The 24,175-nt window shown below is 28.2% G+C and overlaps 2 long non-coding RNA genes across 3 annotated transcripts; one reads left to right on the top strand and one right to left on the bottom strand.

Annotated features, from left to right (window-relative positions):
* Nucleotides 1–691: 691 nt before the first annotated feature.
* On the top strand, nt 692–9,708 carry LOC136091542 (uncharacterized). 2 transcript variants are annotated; one of them, XR_010644062.1, is made up of 5 exons: nt 692–803; nt 1,284–1,434; nt 1,534–1,688; nt 2,135–2,173; nt 9,033–9,708. It is a non-coding gene; the product is annotated as an uncharacterized LOC136091542 (long non-coding RNA). The 2 variants fall into 2 exon arrangements; XR_010644063.1 differs by lacking the exon at nt 2,135–2,173.
* An 11,501-nt stretch (nt 9,709–21,209) lies between these two features.
* On the bottom strand, nt 21,210–22,881 carry LOC136091374 (uncharacterized). The gene is made up of 3 exons (XR_010643939.1): nt 22,510–22,881; nt 22,194–22,333; nt 21,210–22,041 (listed from the first exon to the last, which is right to left on the bottom strand). It is a non-coding gene; the product is annotated as an uncharacterized LOC136091374 (long non-coding RNA).
* Nucleotides 22,882–24,175: the final 1,294 nt, after the last annotated feature.

Raw genomic sequence — 24,175 nt, 5'->3', positions numbered from 1 at the left:
ATGGGCGCCCGCAGGATTTTTTAATGTTCCAGATAGGACACTTTTACACATTGTGCAAACTCCAAACTTGAGTATGTTTATACTTGTGTCAGGTGAGGAGGCCTCGCAAAAATTGATATAACGGAGGCCTGGGAAAAAAAGCCTTGAAACGCTTGCCCTCCTTGCCCTCCCTACCCAAACGTTAGGGCACGAATGAAGTAAAATATTAAACTTTAATATCTAAGGCTAAATTTAAATTTATCGACAGGTTTTAAATATTGTTGAAAAATATTTTAAATGACAAAAGTCATGACCATGCAAAATTTACAGCCCCTTATTTATTTATTTTTTAAGGAGGAGGGGGGGAGGGGTTGGAAAAGTTGTGCCCATGCATGTGCGTGCATAGAGAAACTATACCCTCTCCTCCTTATACCATATATATTTTTATGTTGACAAACTAGAATCTTTAGTCTGAATTTTAACTTTCTATTGATTAGCTGGTTATTTGTGATAGATAAAAAAATCGAAGTACATACTTTTAAATTGAACCCTTAACCCCCCCCCCCTCATACGCTTTCGTACCGGTTAGCAGACGATCCCATGACTCAAAAGGAGGTGAATAATTTCGTTTGCCGCAGAGTTTTCCCATTGCTCAAAAGTAGGTAAGTTTTTTCAAAAACCGTTAAGTTTATACATAAAAGTAAACAAAAATCGACACGAGGTTAAATTAAATATTAATACGGATCTATATTCAGTTCTTCATGACGACAATTTAAGCCTGAACAGTTCTGAAGAAAGCTCTGAGGAAAGTGGAATTCTACAAGGTTATTTATTATGTATGGATTAATTTGTTAAAAGTTGCGTCAAGATTTGTAATTTGTGATTTAAATGCATCACAATACAATAATTTGTGAGGAATTTAAATACTTCAATTCAACGATTATAATACATCGCAGCAAATTTATTCAATCATAGATAATTTAAATAAAAATATTTAAGTTTGAAAAGAAAAATTTGACTAAAACTCTAGATTAGAATTAAATTTTTACTTTAGAAATTGTTGAAGAGGATGGGAAAATCCCAGAAATTGACTTTTTGCCTGTAAATTTTACTAAAATAAGTAGAAGAAAAAAAAGATTTTTTGATTTTTTTTTCTTAAACTTTAATTTTGAAATCTTTTAAATGTGTTTATTATAAAAACAAAATTTTATTAAGGTTTATCTTTTTTTTTCCAGAATATGTTATACTGTCATCATTGTGATTTCTAAACTGTTGTTAAAACTATTTGTAAACATTTGTTTTAGGAGAAAAAACCAAACTTGTTTATCATTGTAAATCACACGAAGATTGTATAAAAAAATCTGAATTAAGAACAACATTGTATAAAAAAATATGAGTTAAGAACAACAACACAATTTGTGGTGTATTATGCTAATAAAAATTTTGGTAACACAGGTTAGCTGATTGCCAAGTGTTATTACTTTTTGAATTCTTTGCAGAATTTTCAAATAATTTTTCTGCATTAAGTTGCTAACCCAATATTTTTTATTTTAGATTACAGCGAATCATATTGTAGTTTGGAAAGATTCTGCTATTCCTTATTAAGGAATACCTTATATTGTTATTTCTAATAAAGTTTTAGATCACCATGGGTTTGACAGAATTGTTTCAAAAAAATTGATTACAAAAAAAATGAAAAAGGACATGATGTAACTAAAAATATCTTTAATTTTTTGTAATTTTTGCAACAACTTTATTCTTGAATTTTGATTTATATCATTCTTTTATTTTTAACACTTTAAAGTATAATTTTATAAGTAAAATCTCCAGATTTAAAATTGAATTGTAGATGGGCGATTATTGTTTTCAAAAGAACTATTTAATTTTACAATATAGTAAAAAGTTTGTGTCCTGTCAAAATTGCTATTAAGGAAATAATTCACTTATGTGGTTTGTTTTTGCTGGGTTTTGTTGAATTTATTTTATCAAACAACAAAAACTATGTTGAAAATATTTGGTTTGATCAAAAGCAATTTAGAACTCATGTTATCTTGTGCTTGAAGGAAAATGTAATAAGATCTTTTCCACTTTCAAATTTTCTAAGTCGTCGATGCCATTCAAAAGAGTTTATTATGAAAATTTTCTGTTCTTGCAGGATGATTTTGACACCACCGTATCAAGTTATTTACGGAAAGTAAGTTTTTATACGTATTTTCATACATAAATATCGTTTATATGATGATATCTGGCTAAACCTTTTGCTCTAGCTAATGCAGTATGATGTCATCAGTAGAAAGCGACCGGGGCCAGGGTCGGGGCTAGGTTTGATAACACGCTGCCGTGACCGGGGCCAGGTTTATGATCAGGGCTGCATTAATATTGATAGAAACTATAAAAATGTTATTTTTAATTAGAATTTACGACATGAATTTTATTTAAAAACAATATTTTATAGGACTTATCAATTTTAATGCAGCCCCGGCCGGGTTTATGACCGGGGCTGCATTAAAATTAATAGATCTTATAAAAGTATTGTTTTTAATTATAACTCATATCATAAATTTTAATTAAAAATAACATTTTTATAGTTTTATAGGTTATAAACCTGGCCCTGGTCGCGGCTATGTGTTATCAAACCTAGTCCCGGCCTTGGCCCCGGTCGCTTACTAGTCATCAGTAACTTTTCATGTAGGCCTATTTATGCAATATATATATATACATATATATATATATATATATATATATATATATATATATATATATATATATATATATATATATATATATATATATTTACATACACGTGTATATATATATATATATATATATATATATATATATATATACATATATATATACATATATTAATACATATATGTATATATGTATATGTACATACATACATATATATATATATATATATATATATATATATATATATATATATATATATATATATATATATATATATATATATATATGTATACATATATGTATATGTGTATATGTACAGACATATATATATATATATACATATATATACATATATATATATATATATATATATATATATATATATATATATATATATATATATATATATATATATATATATATATATATATATATATATATGTATGTACATATACACATATACATATATGTATATATATATATATATATATATATATATATACATATATGTATATGTGTATATGTACATACATATATATATATATATATATATATATATATATATATATATATATATATACATATATATATATATATATATATATATATATATATATATATATATATATATATATATATATATATATATATATATGTATACATATATGTATATGTGTATATGTATATACATATATATATATATACATATATATATATATATATATATATATATATACATATATACATATATATATATATATATATATATATATATATATATATATATATATATATATATATATATTATATATATATATATATATGTATGTACATATACACATATACATATATGTATATATATATATATATATATATCTTTATATATATATATATATATATATATATATATATATATATATATATATATATATATATATATATATATATATATATATATACTAGCTGGAGTTACCCGGCGTTGCCCGCGCCAATATTTAAAAGTAAATGAGCATCTGGAACTTTGTTATACTAATTTTGGGCTACGCACAGTAAGAATGTGCAATATTTTTTAGTGTTGCACAATAATCCCACAAATGTGACCCTGTTGGTTGAAGCTATGAAATAACTGAAAGACATTAAGGAAGAAAAAGACATTTTGTTTATTTTCCACTTAAAAACAACAAATTAAGAATTTCCAAAAGAACATTTACTCAAATTTTTCAATTACATTGTTCTCTCACACTGGAAAAAAAAAGTTGAACATGTTACAAAAGTTAAATCATGGGTAATTTCTTCACATTGGATTGTTATTGTTTTCTTTTAATAGGACTTCTTTAAAGAGGATTTCTTTCACTGAAGAGCCTTCTGATAGACAATGTTCTTGGTTTTTTCTTCTGGAGTCAAAATGAAAAGATTTCGTGGAGATCCAACTCTGGAGCATGCAACATATAGCTGGCCGTGAGAAAAGCAGGGCTGTTCCAAATTGATGCCAGCCACTTTGAGTGACTGTCCCTGCGCTTTGTTAATGGTCATGGCAAAAGCCAGCCTGACTGGAAACTGGAGGCGCTTGAAACTGAATGGGAGGTTATTGGGAATCATTGGAATCCTTGGAATGAAGACATTTTCACCTTTGCCACACCCAGTCAGTATAGTTGCTTCAATCAAGTTTGAAAGGATACCTTTGATGATGAATCGAGTTCCATTGCAGAGCTTGGGACTGTCGAGGTTGCGAAGGAGAATGATTGGTGCTCCAACTTTCAGGTGAAGAATGTGAGGAGGACATCCAGATGGTTCTAAAGAGTTCAGAAATTCTGTTGGATAGTTGACAGCTTCACTGGGGTCCATAACCATGTCAATGGAGTTGTAGGACTTTTCATTGCCTGGGAGCATGTTCTGGATCTGCATATTGATCTTGGTGACAGACTCATTTTTGGGAGCCAGAATAACTCTCTCACAGATTCAGTCATGTCTGGTGAAACTCTGCTGGATGTTGGGAAACACCTTGACAATGAGTTCCTCTGCAGAATCCACCAGTGTGCAAAAGTTGGCAGGGAATTTAATGAGCCCTGTCTGCACATCAAGTGGTGCCTCACCATTGCCCAAGGCAAGGAGCTGATTGGAAAAGGCTCCTGCTGACAGATCACCAGACAACTTTACCCTCATGTTTGTTGTCAAATGAAGTGTTCTGACACTCCTCCACAGGTAGGAAGCTTTTAGGTTTTGCCAAATTGCACGGCTGAGGCTGCAGAGCCACACTGGATCCCATTTTTGGGCCCCCCTGACCCTGGGGGTTGGGGTACGGGGTCAAAACCCAGCTAAGAACCTTCTCCCCCTCGAGGACTACCCCCATGCCAAATTTCATCGAGATCGGTCCGGCGGTTTGGATTTCTATAGAGAACAAACAAACAAACAAACACACACACAAACACACATTGCCCTTTATATATACCTAGCTGGAGTTACCCGGCGTTGCCCGGGCCAATATTTAAACTGGCTTACCTGATATCTGTACACAAAAATGGGCCCAAAATTGGGCCCAAAAAATGGGCCCCCGTGACCCCGGGGATCGGGGTACGGGGTCAAAACCCAGCTAAGAACCTTCTCCCCCTCGAGGACTACCCCCATGCCAAATTTCATCGAGATCGGTCCGGCGGTTTGGATTTCTGTAAAGAACAAACAAACAAACACACACACATTGCCCTTTATATATATTAAGATATATATATATATATATATATATATATATATATATATATATATATATATATATATATATATATATATATATATATATATATATATATATATATATATATATATATATATATATATATATATATATATATATATAATAAATTGAATATCATTATATAAGACACTTGATCTTATATAATAATATTGCTGCTTAATGTTATATCACAGAAAGTGCGAAAGTGTTCCAGACTCTATTTTGAGCAATAATAACATGTGGTCTTGCTCTAGCTGATTTGATAAGTGACACTTTTCACTTAATTTTTATGTGAATAGAAATGCGTTATTTTCTTTTTAAAATTACGTTATTAAAAAAACCTTTAAACATATAAAAAACATGCTGAAATTTTTACTTCATAAGGCGTTATGTACTTTACCTAATCGGGCGTCATGTACTTTACCTAATCAGGGATCAATTAATGAAATTACCACTAGATAAATCAGTTTTTTGTAAATAAAGTAGAATTAAAATAATTGTGCTGGTATTTATATCAAAATTCGCAGTGTATACAAACATACAAACATTTTTATATGTAAACCAAAATGATATTTACAGTTTGCAATGTTTAATCGAAAAAAGAAAGGATCTTCTTAAAATAATTAAATGACAGTGATAAGTCTACTAACCTTGTAGATTAAACCGGAGTTAATGACAATGATTATCGAAAAAAAGAACCAACGAAGTTGTAAAAGAGTATTATCATTTTCTGTCCTTTTTTGATCATTGAAGGCTCTAATAACGAAACCTTTGATATTATTCATTGTAAATAGATCAGGTGAAGCTTCTGATTTACTAAAATATGATATTGCAGCTAGGGTTCCATCGTCAGCTTTGATAAATTCTTTCCACCGAAGCGGTGAATATTTGATTCGGGCATACTTTCGCTTTGGATGCGTATATAAAGCAGCAAAAAACCGTTAGGAAGATTTATATTTTCATTAAAAGGATTTTAATGTATTTAACTTTAGAAATGTCTTGGTAATTTTTTTTTTTTTTTTTTTTGGGGGGGTTCTGTTCATCTTCGTTATATGTGTTTAATTTGTATACTGTTGAAAAATGGTTCAAATTTAGTAAACTTTCATGACTTGAAATTTACCAAACTGATCATTAACCAACACACTGTTGGTAAAAAATGAAATATCACTTGAAGTCATGACCCAGAAAAATCCTTTGGGATATGACTATACTATCATTGGTGGTTACTGGGATATAAGTCCCTAAATCTGGTTGCACCGTCCGTGGAAGAATATCTATTTTCAAATTTGCGTAAAATCGCATTAAAAAACTACAATATATTTAACTCTTGAACATTAAAACCTTATTTTTTAAAACTTTTACTTTCATTCACTTTATAAATTTTCATAGGTGGTGTTAAATAGAGCATCAGCGCGAGTAGCCGTGGCGCAGTGGTAGTGCAGTTGCCTCACAAACAAAGGATCCGTGGTTCAAACCCCACTTCTGAAAAAGTTTTGCAACATCGGTTAGGAAGGAGGCATGAACTTCCAATTAAATGCTTATCCGCGGTACTTTGTGATAAGACTGTAAGGAGACTTCTTGGGGCACCTAAATAAAATTAAAAAAAAAAGGAAAGAAAAAAAAAGTTGTTTTAGTAAGTAAAGTGAAAAAATGCTTACATTAGAATATACACAAAGAATATACAAGTTATCAGTACCAAAAAAATTTAAAAAAGTCAAAATTGCTTTTTTAAAAACTATTATGATAAAATTCTGGCAAAAACTTGAGTATTAGTTGTTCAATCCATTTTTTTCATAGACTTGGCATCTGAATTAACACAAAATATGCCAAATCAAGCAAAAACCACGAGGAAAACAGGAAGACTATTTTCTTATTGTATCTTGGCAAGGCTAGTTGCATTTTAACCAGCTTGATTACACAAAAAGTGCAACAAATTCTGAAGAAGCTAATTTAATGATCAAAAAGTCCCAAATGGCATTTGTGAGCATTGCCGCTCCAACCTTAGGAGGATTGAGGATAAAAAGCGTCAAACCCAACCACAGCTGTTTGACTTTTGTACTATCAAAGTCTGTCCTGTTACAAGAGATTCAGTTTGTGATTGTTTGATTTGCTCAGTTGGCAAAGCAAAGCACAATTTTCCACATTCAGTCTTTGGCAATCCAGAAACCTGAAGCAAACCAGAATTCAGTTAAAAGAAGATGTTCTCAATGCTTTTCAATTGTTGGCAATGGTCTGCCACAATATTTCTCAAAGTATACTTTGCGAAAAAATTTAGTAAAAGTTGTGTTAAAGGACACTGTGGTGGCTAAAAGAGCCGCAGCATCAGTCATTGCCATAAAAGAAACTTCACCCATGGAACAGTTTGTCTTAACAAAACAGTTTGTAGACCTAAGGAAATAGGTGGCCACCCCTTTCCAGTTCTACCAGGTAACATTGTATTAGATATTTAAAGTTTTAGCTTCACATTTTAAGTCTATAATAATGTAAAATCTCTCTTAACTATTTCCAACATTCATTTTCAAGAGCAAGAAGGCTTTTCAATGAAGAACTGAGAGCTGTCCAACTCTGGTATGAAAAAGCTGGTTCCATCACTAAATCAAGTTCTTCCAACTTAGATTGTTGAGATGAACTTGCTCTCAAAGTTTAATCAGTTAAGCAAAAAACTTGAAAGTCATATTACCAAAACTTGGATCAAAGTTGCAACTAACAAGGACACAAATCAAATGGATAAACTTGTCATTCAACGAAAAGACTTGAAAGTTCTTTGTCAGCAAGTTCTTGAAACTAGAACCTTCTCCAATGACTACATTATGAAGCTGGGAGTGGATGGTGGTGGTGGTTTTCTAAAAGTAAGCTTTGTAATCATGGAAAAAGATTCAGCGTCGCAAACTTCGCCATCAAAACAACTTCTCACCCAATCTCTGGCCATAGATTCTGGTGTTAAGCGTCAGTTGCTGATTGCCATTTCTGCAAATTTCCGGGACAACTATAGCAATATCAAGCAAGTTTTTGATCTGCTAAACCTTGAAGAACTTCCCTTTGCTTTTTCCTGTGATATGAAGCCGTCAAATATCATTTTATCATGGTCTAGAAGCACATTCTAGTGCACACCCATGCTCTTAGTGTGACATTTCATCAAAATATCTTGCAAAGTGTGGATCTCTAAGAACTTTTTGATCAAGCAGAAAAGATTATCAGGCATTGTATGTGGCTAGTGCTAACATCAAGAAAGCAAGCTCATTCTGCTATTGTTTTGCAGTGGAAGCTATTAAAGTTCCACCTCCAAATGGAAACCTCTTATATGGAACCATCAGGCCGTAATAGTCTTAAGGAAGAAATGTATTATGTAAGTGCAAGGGAGTGCTAGATAAATTGTAATATTTGTACAGGTGTTCAGTATTGAGAGGTGGTGTTTAAGAGGGGAGTATTATTCAGTGGTTAAGTGGTTAAGTTCGAGTTAAGTAAGTGTTGTTTAAGTTAGATTTAAGTAAGTGTTTTTTCAGTGTTCTTTGAGTTTGTGTAAATTATTGTGCTTTGTGTTTATGTCATTTAATATCTTTATTTGTATGAATCTGCATGTTCGTATATACTTTGATTTTTGAACCATAACCATATTAAACATGCATTATAGATGCGTATTATGGATGTCTCACGGATGGTATGGATTCTGTGATCTAATGTGGTTCATGATCTGGTTCAAAATGGTATTATTGACATGGTTAGAGAGAGTTGTTCGTGTTATGTTTAATTTTCATTTAGTCAATATGTTTTAATGCGGTTCTTAGTTTTATACTTATTTTAAGACTAATTTTTGTGTATTTAAATACAAATATATTATGTAATTTTATATTTAGTTTAATTTATACGAGTATCAGAATAATTCGTTTCAAATTTAGTTTCTACTTAGTTCAATTTACATGGTCTATTTAAGATACTAATTTTATATTCAGTTTATATGCAAATTAATATATACGTTTTATTGTAGTTATTTTTTTACTATTTAGTTTAAATTAATGTGGTATACTATAAATATTCGTTTTATATTAAATTTATTTTGTTCTAGTTGTTTAATGATGGTACTCGTTTTTATTTTTAGTTTATTTTTATTTTAAACGGTTAATTGAAATTATTCGTTTTAGCTTTCGTTTATATTTAAATTACGTTTATATAGTGTGGGGCAGCTGTTCGTTTTATATTTAGCTTATATATAATTAAATTTAATTAACGTTCTTTAATAGAAATATTAGTCTTTTTACATTTAATTTACTTTAAATGGTTTAATGAAAATATTTATTTTTTATGTTTAATTTCTTTTCTTTTGGTTTTAATTTATTTATACAGTACTGTCCAATTCTTTTAGTCTAAAATGAGTTTGTACAATATGAACGCTTAAGGCCATAATAAATTTGATACAAGGGAAGAGTAGGTATAATTTTTTTCTTTAAGAAATTCATTCATCAAAAACAAATATTAAAGCAATTTTCTTTCCTATAAATAAGATTCCAAAACATTACAAACCTTGATGAACATAGCCCCTGCAAGGAGAAGCAAGTCTGAAAACAAAATCTTGTATACTTCATTCACTGACAGAGCCATTACATTCGAAAATGGTGAACATAAAATTCTCTATAAGTATAAAAAGAATATATATTTTTTTAAAGTTCACTACTCCGAGATTGCACACTTTTAACTTCTACAAAAAAACTTTTTAATTTATTTAGCTAATAGTTTATCTAAGTTTTTAAGTAAGCTATAGTAGTAAGCAATTTACAAAACTGGTCTTTAGTGATTGTGTTATCAAGAAATGCTTAGTAGCTTTGCAAGTAATCTAAAGTAGTTAAATTAATCTCGCACAATAAACTAAAAAATAGGGAAAAAAGAATACAATACCAACACATTTTCAAATTGAATCAAAATATAATCCTTTTAATAAAAAAATATATATAATACCAGTTTATAAAAATAAAACAATAGAAATGGCAAAAATAAGAAAGTTGAAGTAAAAACTTGAAAAAATACATAAATTAATATTACTATATCTTTAAATTAAAATTACTATATTTTGGACGATATATATACTAATTAAAGTAAGACAGTTGCCTTTATCCAATGTTCCTAAATTAAAGAAATAATCCTACAACTTATATATCAAAAGTTCTAGAAATTTCAATTACAGTACAAAAAATATATAGCTACATAATGATAACAGTTATATCAATTCTATCATTGTCATTCAACACCATTAACATACATCTCATATTGAATGATTTTCTAGGGGCACAGTGTAATTCATTTGCAACTTTAATGATTTACTAGGGGGAGGTAATAGTTCAGACGGAAGTCTAGTGATTTACTAAATAAATTTAAAAATAATTTATTTTTAATATTTTCTCCACCAGTGCATGTCTGAACCAACGTTTCAAATTAAGGATGGAAAGTAAAACAAACAGACTAGACTTTTAAATAATGGACAAAGATGAAAGAGTGATAGACATGGAAATAGGTCATAACAAATCACAACAAATTGTACGCCTACATGAAAGGTGATTACACAAGAATGAATGCTGCACTAGTGCGTATAGACACAGAAAAAAAGTTTGCAGGAAAATCCAAAAATAAGTGTTATGAAAGCTTTTTAGAAAATATCAGAGCATGTGTCAGCAATTTATTGAAAAAAGCTGTAAAGAAATAAGCGAGTAAGAAAAAACAATTGCCGACAAGATTAGGACAGAACCTCTGATATACTATATGTATGCAAAAAGACACACAAAGTTGAAATGCAATGTGTAGTTGTTGATGCAATGCAATAATCTTCAACAAGGAAACAATGGTCAATTTTTTCAATGAAATTTTTCCACCTGTATTTTGCCTGAGGTAGATACAGTGTCCAAAATTAAACAATAAATGAAGGCATTGACTGGAACTAGGGGAGTGCATTAAATTCCGAGAATCTAAAACATAAACTAGAACAATTGGTAAAAAAAAAAGCAATGGGCAGCAATGTAGTGATTTTGTATGTACTTAAGCAATGTGTGTCAACACTCTCAAAACGTCTAACAATCATATTCAGCCTTACAATTGAAGCAGGCACAAAACCAACTAGTTGGAGTGAAACAAACATAACCCCTTTGTTGAAGAAAAGCGACCTTGTGTTAAACTACAGACCAGTGTCTTTATCATCAGTTCCATGCAAAATCTTAGAAAGATTTATTTGTGTAGTAATCACTGACCATTTCCAACTGCATGATGCTCTATTGCAACACCACCACGGCTTTGTGAAGAAGATGGCTTGTGAACCAAATCACTGGAAACAATGGAACTTTTTAATCAACGTACATGAAGAGTGAGTGTCCAGTTGAAATGATATAGCATAATTTCAGCAAGGTCTTTGTTATAATTGTGTAATAACTGCAACTAGGAAGTTGCATCAACTAAATTAAAATTAAAAAATTAATCTAACTATTTTGAGCACATGTTTTGAAATACTACTACAGGCCTATCAGAGAGAAAGAAAAATTCTTTATTAATTGTTGCAGTAAATGATACTTTTATTGTTATTTATTTTATTTGTGTACCAAGTATCGATATAATTTATTTATATATTATATAAAAATATTGTATATATTATATATAAATATATTATACATATTACATAATACTTAAATATAACTTTTAAGCATTTTTATTATAAGCATATTTATATACCATGATATTTTTTTATCAATTTTTTTTACTTATGTAATTTTTATTATAAAAGATAGTTTACAGGTTTAAGACTCCTTATAAATTACCTTTAATTTTCTTGTGCTGATGATGATGATTGGTTTTAAATTATCTTCAATTTTCTTCTTGTTATATTTAACAAAGTTAAATATAGAGAAGAAAATTTCTAGACTATTAATTAGACGACATTCAACAGAAAAGAACCAAAAATTAACAATATAAAGGCAATCAATATTTAATATTGATAATATTATTTTAGTAAAATCAGTATTTAAAAATTGTATTTTCAAGCAAGCAGTAGATATTGCAGTTGGTTCCTTTTTGATAAACATGTGAAAAATTTTATTGCATAATGCAATAAAATTTTATGCCAAATTGACAGTTGGTTCTTTTCTTTTAAATGTAATCCAATTGATGTTTGTATTTCAGCCCCTAATAGGAGAAAGTTGTTGAGTAGAAACCTTAGTTTCTAGGCATAACGAACACAGAAAGTTGATCAGCTAAATAGTTAATCACTGTCTGAGTTGTGATCATATCTAGATAGGCAAATGAAAAACATGAGTACTGACCTACAACATGTATTGTTCTGAAGTTGAAGAAGGTGATTTTGAAACAATGAAATCTATACAACTGTTTAAAAAGCTGAGTTGCTTTATTTAGGTGAAAGAATTTGGGTGATACTGCTTTAGTTTTATTTCATTTAATATTCTACAATCTCTGCATATTTACTTTATGTCTTCTACTGAATAAGGTTTATTGATGAAATAAAATGATAGATTGGAGTAACTGTAGAATGGCTAATTGCAGTATGCAAATCATATACTGAGTCTGAGCTAATTGATACACCGAATACACGTAAATTTATTGAAACCACTATTGCATTGAACTGAAGGATCATAAATATCATACAAATATGGAGACAAGACTATTATCCAACAAAAAATTCTATCATTTTTTCTTTTTTGCATCAACTACATTAAAATTAAAAAATTGGATAATTTTAGTTGGTCATTTGTTCTTATAATTTTTTAAAAGGAACTCATTTTCGTGTCTGCATTTAGAAATTAATTCAGATTTTTTATTCAGTAAATTTTCTTGATCGAAATGAGAAACAATTTCGAATTTTTCTTGTAAACATAGTATACACTTTTTAGAAATGTTATTATAGACAGGCGCAGTTTTTAGGATAGACCAGTTTAATTTAAAATTAATATTTTTTTCTTTTTTAATCCGTTTTTTTTAAGTTGCACTTAAAAAAAACGGATTAAAAAAGTTTCGACCTAAAAATCGAAACAAAAAGTGCCAAAAAGCGAAATAGAAATAGAAATATAATTTGTTTCAACCCTTCGTACAGCAAAAACGTGTCAACAAATATTGGAAAAGGATTTTTAAAACTAGTAGACAAACATTTCCCTACCTCTAATAAATTGCACAAATTTTTTAACAGAAACACTATTAAAAGAAAGAATTATAATTTTGCAAGGATTAATAAAAATGAATTTCTTAAAGAAAAAAATTATGAAAATTGTATTTGCAAGTAAAAAATTATCTATAATTATATCTTATATATATATATATATATATATATATATATATATATATAATATATATATATATATATATATATATATATATTTATATATATATATAAAAGATATATATATAAGATATATCTTATATATATATATAAGATATATCTTATATATATATAAAAGATATATATATATATATATATATATGTATAAGATCTATATATATATTATATCTTATATATATATTTATATATATATATATATATATATATATATATATATATATATATATATATATATATATATATATATATATATAAATATAATTATCTAATACTTATCAAAAAATTTTATTTACAAATGCATTGTTTCCTCACAAAACAACCCTGGTAAACAATTTATTGGCTTAACCATGAGTGAATGGGAAAAACATATTGCAACCACAAATAATCTTTTAAACATAAAAAATATTCAAAATAATAGACTATACCGTTTTGTTTTTTGTTTTATATTATTTTTATATTTTTTGTATTATAAAAAACTTTTTTTTATAATAAACACATTAAAAAGATTTCAAAATTAAAGGAAATCTTTTTTTTCTTATACTTATTTTAGTAAAATTTACTGGCAAAAAGTCAATTTCTGGGATTTTCCCATTTTCTTCAACAATTTCTAAAGTAAAAATTTAATTCTAATCTAGAGTTTTTGTCAAATTTTTCTTTTCAAACTTAAATATTTTTAAAAATGTGCAATAAACTGGGGGCCAGTTTTTTTCAATGTTTAAAAAGCGAGAAGTTAAGAAGTTCACTTAAAGAATTAAATTGATAAAAAGTTTTTATCAAAGGAAATCGTTGTACTTACGCTATATTGTATAAGATAAAGATACGTATCGATTGTTTTTATAGTTGATATAAAATTTTAAAAATGCCAAAGAAATGTTGTGTGATGAGTTGCAAACGTAACTATAATAAAGAAAATAATGAAAAGGTGTTTCGGTTACTAACTGATAAAGAAGAACGTGCTCGATGGATTTCTTTAATACCGCTGAATAATATACCTGATAGTGACAATGCTGTTGTGAGCGTCATTTTCCACCCAATTATATTACAATAATTAAGCATGGTAAAATGAGACCTCGTGATCCACCTTCACTGTTTACTTGTGTGAAAAAAAGTATTTTTCCTACAAAACCTGGTCCATCTCGAACAAATAAAACTTTGTCTGAAGTGCGGAGTATAATTTCAGATAAACTCCATCTTTTCAATCAACAAAATAAAGTAGTCAATTTTGAGCATCTTAAAAAAAGGTTGAAACTGGCAGTTTTGTTTTTTTGAAAAGCTCTATTTGGTACTTCACCAACAATACGTTAAGCATACAGCCTACTAATTTTGAAAAAAATACATCAATACCCAGAGTTTTGATAAAGATTAAGAATGATTTGACCTTTGAAGGATTTCATTGTGGTATAAAAAATACCATCCAAAGTTTATCAAAAAACAAATAACCAAATTTAAATCATATTCACAACTTGAAGAATGTTGGAGTTATCTTAATACTTTAATGAAAAGCAACAAAGTTTATGTACTTCAGGAACATTTTGATGCAATGAGTCATGTTATCATTGGAACAAAAAAGTATAATCCTAATATGATTATTCGTGGTTTTGAGTATTATTCGTTATCAAGATCCCTATATGACAGACTGAAACAAGACTACCAGCTTCCAAGTATTTCACTTCTTCAAAAACTTGCATCAAAAATTAATTCTTCCCTTGATGATTTTAAGTTCACCAGTGAGATATTTAAAAAAGCGAAGAACGTTTACGAAAAAAAATGTATTTTATTATTAGACGAAGTCTATGTAAAGCCTTCTCTTACATATTGCTTTGGGTCTTTATTAGGAAAGGCGGTAAACAAACCTGACTCATTAGCATCAACTGTTCTAAGTTTTATGTTGGTTTCAATTTGTGGTGGTCCAAAATACTTATGTCGTATATTGCCAGTATTTGAACTCAATGCTGAATTTTTATTTGAGCAGGCGAATCATTTGATTGATTGTATTCATAAATCTGATGGAGAGTTAATTGCTATCATTTGTGATAACAATCGTATCAATCAGTCTTTTTACTTTAAATTTACTTATAGGGAGCCATGGCGAACAGAAAGTAATATATTTTTACTTTATGACTTTGTCCATTTAATAAAGTCAGTGCAAAACAACTGGCTAACTGAAAAAACTCAAACTCTAAAGCTCGAAGATGATGGTGAATTGAAATCAGCATTATGGGCTGATTTAAAACATTTACATGAAACTGAAAAAGGAAGTTTAGTTAACCTTTCAAAACTTAATGATGTATCGGTAGTACCAAAACCCATCGAATAACAAAAGGTATCTACTTATCTCCATATATTTTGTGACGAAACATTAGCTGCACTAAAGACATGTTCTAACAATTTCTAAATTTATTGAAATTATATTAAGGTTTTGGAAGATTGTTAATGTTAAAGGACCATATGCAGACTTACGTTATCGTGATGATGATAGAGCTGTTATATCTACAGAAAATGATGAAAGAATAACTTTTTTGAAAAAAATTGCATGAATAACCAAATTAATTTTGCAAGTGGGTGTAATTATAGATGAAGTTGCAGAAAACGAAGCAGGTCATGATTGTGAAAAGTGCAAGTTTTTATTAGATTATGATTCATCAAGTGTTTCAATAAATTACCTGATCTGGAAGAATAGCTGGATGTAAATGTTAAAAAAGCCCTAATTTACATTTCTGGGTATGTTACAAAAACAGAAGCAGGCGAAGGAACAAAATTTTATTATGAAAAATATGGTGACTACGTTATAGAAACTAATCATGGAGGTCTTAACATACCATTTGACAATGCCTGTCAATGGACCATGTTTTGTTATGCCATGTTTCATCCACTTACTGATAAAGTATGTCGATAGGATTTATGTAATATATTTATGTCAATTTCTGATTTTTATGGTTTCAGAATGAAAAAAAAATCTGGAGTAATTTTATGTAATATTTTGTTAATAACCATCGTGTTTTGTATAATCCCAGATCATTAAAAGAACCAAAGCAAAAACTTATAAAGCTGTCAAAGTAAATAGAACTTTTATATTTTTTCATATTTGTATTTGTACTTAATCTAATGATTTTTGTGAACATATTATCTACTAAACTCATTTTATTTTTGTCTCCCTTGTACATTCCTTCTAGACTTGTATTGTTCCTCAATGAATGTATTATAAACCAACTGTTTTTAATTAAAAATAACTTCTTTTAATTATGCATTTTATCTATTTTGTATCAAAATTATCTAATCTAGTTTTGCTAATAAAACATTTACTTCACAGATTCAACTTATTTATTGCTTAGTTATGATTATAAAATTTGTTTTTTACTTGAATAATGTTAAATCTGTGTTTTCTCATTCAAAAGAATTTATTAAAAACGTTTATTTAATATGATACATAAATCATAAAACATAAAGCTGTATTCTTCAATGGCCCCCAGTTTATCGCACATTTCGTACGTTTACACGTCCTGTTAGTATAAAGATAGCCATGTTTTGTACGCTTTTTGAAGACTTCCCCCTCCCCCTATGAGCGTAGGTACTTTATGGACGACCTCTTACTTGAAATTTATAATAGCTAAAACTATAGTCATAGTAACAGAAAGTTGGGCCGTTTTCCCTAAGTTCTATTGTTTTTAAATGTTTAAAGTTTTTAAACAATAAAAGTTAAAATTTCGATTTTAAGTTGAAAAATGTTTATTTATCGTGCCCAGGTTACCAATAAGTGCACAATAATCTAAAAAATGGCGAACTTATCCGATAAACAATTCGTCGATTATTATTAAAAAAGTACTTGATCTAGAATCAAATTTTTTTTTAAAACAATAAGTTTATCAAAAATGTCAGTTCTTTTCTAATCGAAATTGCTTCAACCAAACTTAATTCCACCATTGTCCGAGTTCGAGCATAAATTCAAACGCCGCATAACAACGCAGCATTCAAATAGTTTCTTTTTAACACAGCAAATAAATGCATAAACTGATGCTAAGCAAAGGTTTTTTACAGATAAGTTCATGAATTTTGTTTAAAAACATTCCTACTGTTATTAACGATCTTTGCAGCCCTCCACAGGAACGGATCCAGGCTGTAGCAAGTTTAGCAATTGCTACAGTCAGCTCAGTTTTTTTTCGCTTTTTATTTTTTACGTACAAATTTTTTTGTTTTGTTTAGCAAAATAGAAAAATAATTTAAATAAGATTTGGAGGTTACAAGTAATCAAAGGTTAGCAGACTTTAACATCTCTCAGAATAAGGCCGTATTTTTCGGTTACCGCTTCTAATTTTGTTTATTCTAATAATCACGTGACAACCGCAACTTAATCATTAAAACATAAAATAGTCTAATACAACTAGATTTTAAAAATTAATAAAAAGTTTTTTTAAGAAAAAAATTAGATGAATTAAGTAATTATTGCAAATATGAGTAGTTCTGAAGATACCATTTCAGATAAAAGTGGAAGTATAACAGGTTTTTAATCTGCATTTTACACGTATTACGTGTAATCCTAATTAAACATGACATAAACCGTTTTAAAAAAATAACGTTAATGAAATACGTTATCTTTTTGTTTAAATAAACATAAACACGTCTTGACAACGATATTTAATAGGATTAGGTAAATCCTAAATAATAAATAGTATAATATTTCATCAACATATATATAATATAATATCTATATATGTATATATATAATATACATATCTATCTATCTATATATATATGTAGAAATATGACATTAATTATTTCTTGTTATAATCGTTGTTATATTGTTGTTGTTTATATTTAATGTTATTTCATCTTTAGAAACTAACATTGTTTAACATAATATATATGATCTGGAACAACAACTAACATTTGTTTATGTTAGTTTTTTCATGTATCCAATCGAATTTCAAAGAAACACTGGTATTACAAAACACTGGTATTATTGTAAAAGTTTGATATTGTAATTCATTTACATTATTTTGTTTGGAGTCGTTAATGTATGAACAAAAAGGTAGGATTTTGCGAACCTTTTTTCTCTTTCACAATATGTCCACAATAAGCTTACCTTGCCATGCTCCAGGATGCAAAGTCATTATCGAATGCCCCAGTGAAGCAACTACTATTGCACTATTTAACAGCTTGCAACTTCACCATCCTCTAAACTCAATTGACATTCCTTCAGCCTTCTCAAAGCACAAGGCACCAAAAATGGGTTTTCCTCACATTGGCCAGGATATATCTGAAGAAGAGTGGGCAAATTTTATTAGTCGCTGGATATTGTTCAAGAGATGTACAGACATTGGACAAGAGGATATGACAGCACAGCTGTTTCAGTGCTGCGAAGACAACCTCGGAAATCAACTCCTGAAACAAACCCTAAGATAATCAACAAAAACAATAAGACATTTCTTAAAGCAATGAAGAAACTGGCTGTTATCCCAGTGGCCATTAGTATCAGAAGGGCAGAACTCCTCCAAATGAGATAGGGACACAACGAAAATATTCAGTCATTCTACGCAAAAATGAAGGGTAAGGCTGCTACTTGCAACTACAATTTTCAATGCCACTGCCACCCACAAACAACCGTTGATTTTACCGATGCTATCATACGAGATATTGTTGTTGCTGGACTATTAGATATTGACATCCGTAAAAATGTACTTGGATGAGTCTCACTTGACACAGCCTCAATCGCAGATATCATTGCTTTTATCGAGGGTAACAAATGGCACGAAATGCACAAGGCTGTAGTTCATTAAGAGCAAGTGTATCAACTTTCAGGAAACAAAACAAAAGCAATACACACGGTATTAAAGATACCAATGTTACAGCCAAATGCCCAGATTGCTCAAAATCTTATAGAATATTTACCAAATCATCTAGAGGATAGAACACAAAACCTCACAAGTTGTGTCTAGGCTGCTAAGGTTCTAAAACGAACAACAGAATCATCCCAAATGATATGAAATTGAATGCCTCTAAAGTTACTGAAGTCAGCGGACTTGTGTTAAAGTTGAGCGCAATTAAGCATTCAAATAAAATTAAAAAAAAATCTTAATTGATGCCCAATGTAAAGCAACACTCCACATAAATAAATCATCACATATTTACCCATGATGGAAGGGCCACAGTTCGATCACTGGTTCACCCTACAATTCAGCTGCGTATGACTACCAACAAATCAGACGACGATGCATTTGGTATCCCATTCCCTCCCATTACACCGAAATGTCTACAATTCATCACAGATACCGGTGCACAATCTTGCTTATGGTCCAGGAAAGGGTTTAAGAGTACAGGTTTTAAAGCTCAAAATTTGATACATACAGAAACATACAGAAATTACTAAAAATCACATTCAAGTGAGCTACTATTACTTTGTCTAAAAAGTTACCTTTCCCTGCATTTTTAAGGCAAGAAACGTAACTTTATAAATAATTTTACATTATACTCTGAAAGCTTGAACAATATTCTATTAATTGATTGGTGTACAATAGCTAAAACTGATTTGTGATAAGGTAAAAGTTTTGCAACAGTCTTGCCTTTTTTATACCGGATTTTTACAAAAATTGAATTAATGCCGCTTTTTCATCATTTCCAATAACTGTGAAACGGAGTTCTCCGTTAACTTAATAGAGTATTAATTCGACGAATTATACCCGTTAGGGTAAAGTGTCCAAATTCCGGCCATATCTTACAATCATACAATATCATACAATTTTGTTTCTAAAAAAAAGCCACATTTTTGCAATTTCTTTCTTCCAAAAATATGTTAACAAACAGGTCTTCCATACAATAAAACACTGTTAGAAAGATATACCTTTAAGCACTCGGGGCTTAATTTTATTTATATATACGTGTATAATATTCATATTATACACGATAACAATTTAGATTACAAAGTTAATTCTTAAATATATTAAATAATTCTTAATATTATAAAGCGAAAAATGTTTTTAAGCTTTTTTTTTTCGATATTTAGCTTTTATCATGCAAGTAACATAAACAATTTATATTAAATGATGTAAACCTATTAACATAAATATCTTACTTGCCACAGGTATAATAAATTAACATTTCAAGAATTTAAATTTAAAATGGAACTTGATAATTGACTTGAATTGGGTCACTTTACCCTACACGAATGGAACATATCGTAAGTTTAACGGATAGAAAGTTGAAGTCACAGGATACTTCGTAGCATTAAAATAAAAAACTATTTCGTTTATTCTGACCCAGTTGCCATGATGTATAACAAAACAAACATAACCAAAACATTTTGTAGTATTTATTTTAAAAGAAACAAATTGTTTATTGGTATTAGAATCAGCCGGGTTTTGGATGGGGTAAAAAGAAATAAATCTTTACATCGAGTCAAGAGAAATAAATCTTTAGATCGAGTCAAGAGAAATAAATCTTTAGATTGGGTCAAGAGAAATAAACCTTTAGTAAAATAAAAATAAAAAATAACACTTTGTAACAAAAATCGTAAATCTTCATGAATAACACGATAACTAAGTGATACACTGAATATGAACTAAACTTTTAGTTGTATTTAGCCAGTGTTAATCTCTGCTCAACGACTCCGTAGTCAATTTATCGTACTGTAGTAACATGTTGCATAAACTGCTAGAATATGATTGTTGATAGATTGATAACCAATATATTGTTCTTTATTATTGGGACTGAAACGGGTTTTAATGCCTAAACATTTAAGTAATTTTTCTTTAAATTTTAATAAATATAAATTTGAATAACGTTGAGCAATGTGTCAATAAATGTGACGCTGAATTTTATGAAACATTAACAAACAATTATTTTATAATACTCAAATCTATGAAAACAATAAATAAGTTTTCTACACGCGTCAACTCCGTGAACTTAACAAAAGTATTCCGATAATTTTTAGCAAAGGAGTAATCCATTGATCTATTCTCTCATTTCTTAACAATTTAATCCATATCAGTTACGAAGTTACTGTAAACGGAGATACTTTTTGACTTCAATATATTTGCTGTGTGCAAAGGTAGACAAGCATCTAAAGAAAATATATTATTTAATATACATTTAAGCATCATATATTGATGAATTAAATGTATCTCATTATAAACAGATAAAAAAAAAATTAAACTTAACTTCTTTAATCTTACTATCCTGAAGCACTCTTATAAATTAACAAACGTTCAGCTGCCATAATGTTCTTAAAAAAATGTGGCTATGAAAATAACCGTTTCTTGAAGTAGCATTGTTTATCATTTGTTTATTTTTCTCTCCCAGAACTGGAAAATGATCTCTGATTTCATTTCTGAAATATAAGACTTTAATAAGGTAATGGTAAGAATTAAATATGGTCTAAATATAATATAATAGCTAATCCACATTAAATTTTGTGTAGAACTTAACTTAATTCTAGGAAAGGTCATTAAAGAAGCTTTGTGTAATTATAAACTTATTTACCAAGTCATTAGTTATTTGCCAATCTTCTGTAGCAATCATGACATTTCCAAAGTTCATTTTTGTTATTTAAACAACTCTGCTGATTTTTTTTGCAATCTCGATGAAACCAATTTTGACAATTCCAACATTGAGCCATTTGCCTAGAAAAGAACATCTGTATATATATATATATATATATATATATATATATATATATATATATATATATATATATATATATATATATATATATATATATATATATATATATATATATATATATATATATATATATATATATTTATATGTGAACATAAAAATATTTATGAAAACTAACTTTCCATATATAGCACCATCTGACTGTGTCCAAACCATTTTACAAGAACAGTATAGCATTAAAGAAAATTGTTATGGGTTACATCTATGTTTTGCAGAATTTGAAAGTGGAAAAGGTCTCATCACATTTTTTTTAAGCATTCAAGAACATGACATCGAAATTTTTTTTTGTTGAAGCAAACATTATTGACTGGATTTTTATTGTTCGATAAAATAAACTCTACAAAAGCTAATGCAAACAAACCACAATCAACAATTCCTTCTTGTTGATACAACTAACGTAATGTATTACATTAGTTTTTCTTTTCTTTAGTTGATAATTTTTTTTTAATAAAATATTTCTGTTGAACCCATGATGACAACCTAAAACTTAAAATATATATATAAATATATATATATATATATATATATATATATATATATATATATATATATATTTATATATATATATAACATTTCTATTTATTGTTTAAATTAGAGAATGTCTATTAGACAAAACTTTATTAATGTAAATTGCAGAATTTGTATCTTGAGCACCTGTATCTTCTCCAGTGCTTTCTAATTTAAAAAACAAACTGGTAAGTGAATAAAAATATTTTAAAATCAACTATATATTAGAACAAGCTAGATCTGTAAACTGAATAAATTGGATGTTTTTTATCTATATAAAATGTATTTTATCTATACTTCTTATTATACTACATCTATATTATATCTTTAATATATATATATATATATATATATATATATATATATATATATATATATATATATATATATAAATATATATATATATATAAATATATATATATATATAAATATATATATATATATATATATATAAATATATATATATATATATATATATATATATATATATATATATATATATATATATATATATATATATATATATTAGTAGAAAATCACTTAACTAAATTTTTTTCCATTTGACACTGTGTTTCATCAACAAAGATTCATCAGAAATGCATTTCTGATGTCAAATGAAAAAAAATTTAGTTAAGTGATTTTCTACTAATATATAATTGCTCTGTTCTTTTAAGAACATTGAGCACTCTATTGTGTAGAATACTTTTTAAAGTTGTTTAAATATATATATATATATATATATATATATATATATATATATATATATATATATATATATATATACACATATATAAATTTGCAACAATGGAAAAATACCACTTATGTTATAAATTAGTTTTCCATAATCGAAATTAACAATGATTGTACATTTATTCAATTTGACATTAATGATTTTTACTCCTCAAAAACTGCAGATATTTTAGATAAAATAATTGAATTTGCAAAGAAGCCTCACAGTTATTCCTGAAGAAACAATCCGTATAATAGAACATTGTAGAAAAACCTTACTTTATTTTAATAAGGAAACTTGGAAAAAGAAAAACACACATGATGCTTTGATGTAAATCAAAATAAACATAAATTTAAAAATTGTGAACTTTCTTGACGTCACATTTAACCTCTCTAAAAATTTATATAACCCTTTCAAAAAACCAAACAATGAATTATTCTATATTATCCTATTAAATATCGCTGTCAAGACATGTTTATGTTTATTTAATCAAAAAAAAAATAATGTTTATCATAATCGTTATTTTTTTAAAACGGTTTATGTATGT

The sequence above is a fragment of the Hydra vulgaris genome, chromosome 15, assembly GCF_038396675.1.
Source record: "Hydra vulgaris chromosome 15, alternate assembly HydraT2T_AEP".
Lineage (NCBI taxonomy): Eukaryota > Metazoa > Cnidaria > Hydrozoa > Anthoathecata > Hydridae > Hydra > Hydra vulgaris.
This window is presented reverse-complemented; position numbering and strand designations above follow the sequence as displayed.